This window comes from Hibiscus syriacus, unplaced genomic scaffold (genome assembly GCF_006381635.1).
Source record: "Hibiscus syriacus cultivar Baekdansim isolate YM2019G1 unplaced genomic scaffold, ASM638163v2 tig00002840_pilon, whole genome shotgun sequence".
Lineage (NCBI taxonomy): Eukaryota > Viridiplantae > Streptophyta > Magnoliopsida > Malvales > Malvaceae > Hibiscus > Hibiscus syriacus.
The window spans coordinates 5,649,877-5,657,291 of record NW_024061947.1 but is presented as its reverse complement, the minus strand read 5'-3'; the positions used below and the strand labels follow the sequence as shown (position 1 = coordinate 5,657,291).

General features: G+C 34.4%; 2 pseudogenes; one reads left to right on the top strand and one right to left on the bottom strand.

The window, feature by feature from the left end:
* Positions 1–1,776: 1,776 nt before the first annotated feature.
* LOC120152007 lies at positions 1,777–2,916 on the top strand (annotated as a pseudogene).
* Positions 2,917–4,115: 1,199 nt separating this feature from the next.
* LOC120151998 lies at positions 4,116–7,203 on the bottom strand (annotated as a pseudogene).
* Positions 7,204–7,415: the final 212 nt, after the last annotated feature.

Below are 7,415 nucleotides of genomic sequence, written 5' to 3'. Positions count from 1 at the left end.
GTAAAAATTGAAATGAAAAATGGAAAATATGGGTAAGGGTATCAGTACTAGAAGAACAGTACCGATACTATAGGTTTAAATTTGATGAAATTGGAGGAACAATATCGATACTGATGCAATTAGTATCGATACTGATGCAATTAGTATCGATACTGCTGTGGGTATCGATACTAAGAGGAAGGTATCGATATTATGGATTCCATAATGCAAAAATGGTATCGATACTGAAGGTGATATCGATACTGAAGGGAGTATCGGTACCATAGTATAGAAGTATCGATACCATAGTAGGGGTACTAATACTATTAAGCCTGAAATTTTAAGATAGGATGAGTTTTAATAGAAATTGAAAATAATAGTACGATTGAGTATTTTTAGAAGTATAAATGTTAGAAAGTATACTAACATTTGTATGGTATGTGTAATTAATATATGCTTGTATAGATCGTAACCAAACTCCAGAGTCAAGTAAGAAAAAGGGCAAGGATAAAATTGTCGAATAGTCGGACATCATTACAGCATACTAGTCAGGCATATCAGTTGAGTGCATTTACTGTACTTCTATGAAATGAGGGAGACTTGCGACGAGTCAACCTCGAATGTTTTGATAAAGCATGTTTTACAATACTTTGATATATTTACATAATGTTTATGGAAATGATATTACGAATAAATTTTAGAGTATGAATTGCTCTAAAATGAATAGATGAACGTTGATGTTGTTCAATTGTTATCGATATTGCAAAAATAAATGTTTAAATATGTGAATTTGACTTAAAAGCTCAATGTATGTGCATTGAGAGTCATAAGTGCATTTCAACATACTTTGTGTATGGTGTTATCGATCGATTTTGTTTAATGCATAACGGTGCATTTTCGTATCAATACTATGTGTACTTTTGGAACTATATATGCAATCATGATATTCATAATGAGTTTATAAATTACCATTTCGATATACAATTATGTGTATAAGTTATCGATCGATTTTGTTTAATGCATAACAGTGCATTTTCGGCACTAAATGTGCAACCCATGGTATTCATAATGTGTTTATGAATGACCATTTTGGCACCATATGTGTAATTCATGGAATTCATAATAAGTTTGTGAATTTCCATTTCGGCACTTCAGTGCAATGCATGTATCTTGTATTCTCATTTGACATACATTGGGTAAAATAAAGGATAAATTAGAAAATATTGATTTATAGGTATGCTGGGCATACTAAAGATATTTATCATTCTATTTGAATGAAGATTGGTTCGCCAAGCCAATTTGATGTATTGATATGAATTATACGATGTTCATTCATACTTTGATAATTTGTGATATGCTTATATTTAAGTATAATTCATTTTGTATTATTATGACTCACTAAGTAAATACTTAGCATGTGTTGATTTCACATATAGGAAATAGAAAAGACTAGTGGGGTAAGGAGTGCAGTGGACATCATCAATCCAAGGTTGCCTCATCAGTAACTATAGGACATTTATGTCTATTTTGATAATTAGCTGACATGTATTTGGACTTAAGAAAATGCTCTAGAATGTATTAAAGTTATAATTTTTGTAATATTTTACAACGAACGTTTTATTATTATGATGTTAAAAACAAAATTGTTTTGTTTTATTTTCGAAACAATTCTTATAGGTTTACAAATAAGGAAATATTTTTAAAAGTTATGTGACACATGTGACTTGTGTACGAAAACGTATCCAAGAAATGGGTGTTACAGATAAAGCATACAATGGCTAAATCAACTTCACCAAAATGGTGGGAAGCATACAATGCTCGCATAACTTCACAACAAGGTTGTCTACTTCATTCAACAATCTTGTAGTAATCTATAAGCAACAAGGAAACTATGTGGAAGATATATCTTGTTACAATGAGGTTTTGCAAATTGATTCCTTAGCAGCTGATGGGCTAGTAAACAAGGGTAACACTTATAAGGAGATTGGTAGAGTCAGATACAATTCAGGATTCTATTCATGCTATTAACATTCATTCAAATATAGCAGTAGCCCATGCAAATTTGGCTTCTGCTTATAAAGACAATGGACATGTGGAAACTACCGTCAAAAGTTATAAGAGGCACTATTTTTTTCGACCTGATTTTCCTGAAGCTACTTGTAACCCCCTACATGCATTACAGTGTGTGCAACTAGGATGAACGCTATAAAATTTTTACTGAAGTTGAAGGACTTATCCGAAGGCACATTACTATGTCAGTTCTTTCTAGTGTGCAATATTTCCATGCCATAGCATATCCTATTGATCCAATGCTTGCCCTTGATATAAGCCTTAAATATGATGTTCATTTGTTCATAATTGCATCACATTTTACTCTTCATCATTTCAATCATCTTGCACCAATTCTTATCAAGAGCAATAGTGGAAATAGGAGATTAAAGGTCGGTTATGTCAGTAGTGACTTTGGCAACCACCCATTGTCACACCTCATGGGATCAATATTTGGCATGCAAAACAGAGAGAATGTTGAGGTATTTTGCTATGCCTTGAGTCCAAATGATAGTACTGAATGGAGACAGCGTATCCAATCTGAAGCTGAGCATTTTATAGATGTCTCTGCTAGGTCATCAGATGTAATTGCCAAAATGATAAATGAGGATGGAGTACATATCCTTATCAACATGAATAGTTATTAGGGCACCTGTACAAGTCTCATATATGGGATTACCTGATATTATTAGGGCAGTTTACATTGATTACTTGGTCACTGATGAGTTTATTTTTCCTTTGCGCTATGCACACATTTATTCTGAGAAGCTTGTCCATCTCCCTCATTGCTATTTTGTGAATGATTATAAGCAGGAAAATCGTGATATGTTGGATCCAACTTTTCAGTACAAGTGATCTGATTATGTTCTTCCAAAAGATAAATTTATTTTTGCACTTTGGCTCATTAGATTTCCAGCTGCTGGAGAAATGAGACTGCGAGCGTATGCTGCTGCACAAGGTGTACAACCAGACCAAATTATTTTCACTGATGTGACCATGAAACAATAACATAGTATGCACAATGCTTTAATTGATCTTACAGAGAATGGTTTAGTTGGTTCATTGCACTTAAGATAACCACCATCACAAGAATCATCTCAAGGAAAGGGAAATGCCATCAATAAAAGGGAAATCAACATTAAATGCAGCTGAGATGAAATAAGAATTAGAGAGCATGAACTATTGGAGTTGTTAGCTTCAACCATAAGAAGGAAAAATCGTGGGCAGTCTATAGTTCACTTAATTCTCAAACCCAAGGAAAACATGAATCAAATGTTAAAGGCATGGGGTTTGAAGGCACAAAACATAATGTAAATTTATAGAAATTTGAAGGTTAGGGGCCGAGTTTACTTGAAATTACAGTCTTACAATTAAACCTCACTTGCTCTTCAAAATGGATTAAAGCTGCCAACAAGGTTCTATGGTGCTCGACAAACGTAGGGAGCAAGAGCATAATCAGATGCAGTGTATGAAATTAGGACTGGAAAATGTCACTATGGAATATTATATTGTACTTCAGCACAATTCTCAGATTTTGATCCCTGAGGACAAGGATTATTTCATGGGGAGGGTATTGTCACGATCAGAGTAGAAGAGGTGAGACTCGATGATAAAAAGGGGAAAATAAGAAATCAAAGGTTAGGAATTGTATCTGAAGATTTAGGGATTTTTACTTACCTTGCACGCGAGGAGGCAAGAAGTAATTAAAAGGGGACTAGCATGGATCAGGTGGATTGTGAACAGGCTCAGAATGAGAAGCCAATATCAGCAGTGAACGTTGAGGTTGTTAGCCAAGGACAACAGCCGACATATCCATGGATTCGGTACCTATAAACAAATAAATAGATAGTACTACCATAAAATGTTTATCTTCTGCAATCAATGAATGAAAAATTTATTTCCTAAAATCTATTATTCTCTTCTTTAATCTTTATTTCCTCTATTTTATTCGATCACTCTTCCTCTATTTTCTTCGATTACTCTTCTTCTCTCGCAGGGTCATAACACAACCAACATTTGATTACATGAAACAGATAACTGTGCATAGAAATAAAGGTTGCCATTACCTGAGGTTAACGTCAAAATCCTTACTTGAGCAAATCAGACAATGAAGTTCTTCTGAACACATCGACTTGAGCCAATTGAGCAACTAAGGACTTATTGGGGAATATGTTATCTGCAAGCATTCTCTCCCTGATACCATAAGTTAGAGCTTTGGCATTTCTATTTGCTTCGACTAGAGTTTGGAACTCTCGATGTCGAGCAACATATCCGGCATGTTTCATGCTATGGAAAATTTTTCTGTATTATGGACATCGCCCCTTTTAGCATACTGCTCCATCACAACCATGAAAGAAGTAAACATGGGCTTAGCTTCTTTTGCCCGGCATGCCTTTTGCAAGATCGAGTCAGCCTTTTCCACTTCCCCTGCTTCCACATAAAGCTTCACAAGTGCATCCCAAGTCAATGGGCCGATCTGACACCCATTATCGACCATTCGTTTAACGAGATCTTTCCCTTTTTGCATCATCTTATGGTATGAGTATACCTTCAACATCTTGGTATAATGTTTAGCGGGAAGCTTTTTTGACGTCTCTAACAGCCTATCAAAAACTGCCTCTGATTTTTCAACTTGACCCAACTTTCCCCAAGCTTCAACGGCAGCCAGATACTCTTCAAAACGGGGTTTTGATTCACAATCCTTCCAAATTCTTTCCACTTCATCAGCCTTTCTAAGTTCAGCATACAAAGGAAGCAAAAACCTGCAACCCCAACGATTCTGTTTTATGACTTCCCCTTCCAATGCCTTCAAAACTTCCTCAGCTTTTTTTCGTAAGGCCTGCTGAGGCATAGTATTTAGTTGTGTAATGATGTCTGGTTCAAAACTTTCAGCCTTCATTGTCTCAACAATTTGATCTATCCCGGCTATGTCATTACATAAACCTTTTGTGACAATTAAGATTTTATAAGTAAAGGGTGAAGGTTTGATATTTTCTTTCTCCATTAACAACAACACAACATCTATTTTCTTCTTGTTAAACTTCTTATAGAGGAGCAACAGCTGGTTGCAAGCAAATGCAGTAAATGGAAATTCTAAGTCCCTCATTTTGTCAAAGATCTACTCCGCTTTCTTCAAATTGTTGGAAAGAACACAGTTAGCCAACAACGTTCTGTAGTTACCTCTCCTCTGAAAGATATTGGGACAGTCTGAATGTAGTCTCCTGCCTTCTGGAGACCTTGTACTTTGACAATCAAATCAACTCGAGAAACATAATCTCTCTCATCAAATTCAAGCTGCTTCTTCATCTCCAACCACTCAGAGAGCTGCAAACAGAAATGAAAGAACAAAATGCAATCAAGTAAAACCGACAACTTCCACGACCAAAACCTTACACAATAGAATATCAGTTCAATTTAAGCATTTAAATAAATATCAAGTAATCTAACAAATTAGATTAAGGACAAAGATGCCTAAACATGGTTGTTTATATTCTAAGATTTGAACTAGTACACTGTCAGACTGCTAAATCTGCAGCGTAAATATTAGAAGCCAAAGCAAGTTGCAATCAAATTCTATTTAACCCTTGAGGTGATAACAAGCAAAATCCAAATCAGGGAAATGACTTTTCTATTAAGAGTATATCCATCTGTCTCCTAATTAAAAGGAGAAAAAAAGTGAGACAATTCCAAGGGGAAACCATACACTAAAGGCACAGTTTTCAGAACCTTTTTAGTGCCAAATTTGTGCAACCAAATTTCTGATCACAGTAGCTACAGGCTTAGCAGTATTATCACATGGATGTAAGATTGTTGCAAGAACACCTGCAACTAGACAACTAGATGAAGACCTAAAGATCCTAATGATCAGTTAGCACATATTTGATTGAGAGCAATTGATGAGTGCACAAGCAAACAATGCATCCAGAAGACATGATTGATGAATGCACAATAACTACTCCTTTGGAAAGGAGAATATACTAATACACTGGGTAAAATAAAAAGAAACCAAAGTTTCAACAACATTTCATCACAAAAGAGAGGTTGGTATAACCGTTTAGGTTACCAAAACTTTCCTTATTTGAAATGGTTTGTACTTCAGTTAAAATATCCAAACAAGAAGTTTTACACAAATACTTATAAAAAGCTGATGATGAATTGCTTCCACATTTGCAGCTTAGCATCAGCACAAAGTTGATTTATTGTTCAGCTTATTTTTTGACAAAAAATCAATTTATACGCTTAACTGTTTAACTTAATACCATGGACTGTAAACAATCAAGTAATGTTTACCGTCACAAATAAGGAACACAATTTAATGAAACAATAAAAATTTTCTTTGTTGCTATAGTGAAGAAAAGGAAAAACAGAGAAAACCAGAGAATCTTACATTTCCCTGTTAGCCTACCATGGAATGCAAATGGGAGTTTCTAATCTGTACTTACCCATAAATCTAAAAGCCCTCCGGAAAAAAAATTAAAGAGTAGAAAATTTTAAAATAAAACATTAGAGGGGGAAAATGATAAACGGAATTGCTTAAATCGTATTTAGTTTTACCCTCTACCACTTACAAGCAATACAAGCTTCGTGTTTACAAGTTATTTAACATTTCTTTATAAACTCTTATTCAAATCATATTTCTTTATAAAAAATTACCTGAACCCTAAAATCACATTGAATAAACACCTATATGCAGAGAAGGTAATTTCGTTCACAGCAAAGTGACCTTAGTTTAATAAAAAAATATACTCAAAAAAGATACAATGATAAGTCAAATCACCTGCAATGCCCTCCCATACATTCGGCACTTGCGAAGATTGAAATTTGTTGCTGAAACCTCATCTCTGCTAATACTTTTTGCCTTCCTCAACCCACTTATTAAGAACCTTATAAATAGAAATACTTGGAGTAGAAATAAAAGCTTTGAATAACTACGAGGTAGTTTTCCTTGAAGATGATTTTATTATGAGGCAGTTTCAACATCACCAGATAATTCTTCATCAGAATCTAATCCATCATCAATTTTATCCTTAACAATAGGATCTCCTTTGGTGTCTGTATTAGCAGGTGTTTCAAGTTCAGAAAAACCATCCTCCAAGTCATCTTCCTCCCCACTGCTTTCAGCACCAGCTTGGAAGAAAGATCACAACCACGGATAGGGAAATCAGAGGAAGCATGTTTTGGTAAATAAAAAATTTACCAAAATATTATCTTGTAATCACCCTTAAACTAATCAAAAATTTTGGTAAATCAAATTTTATCAATTAACTTATTAAATTAAATAAAAACAAAAGGTTGACGTGATTTTTCTTAAATTGATACTATTTCTCCATTTTTTTTTTTTTGCATTTTTGTTGTTGACACTAATTTTTTTTTTGGATGGGCTAAGT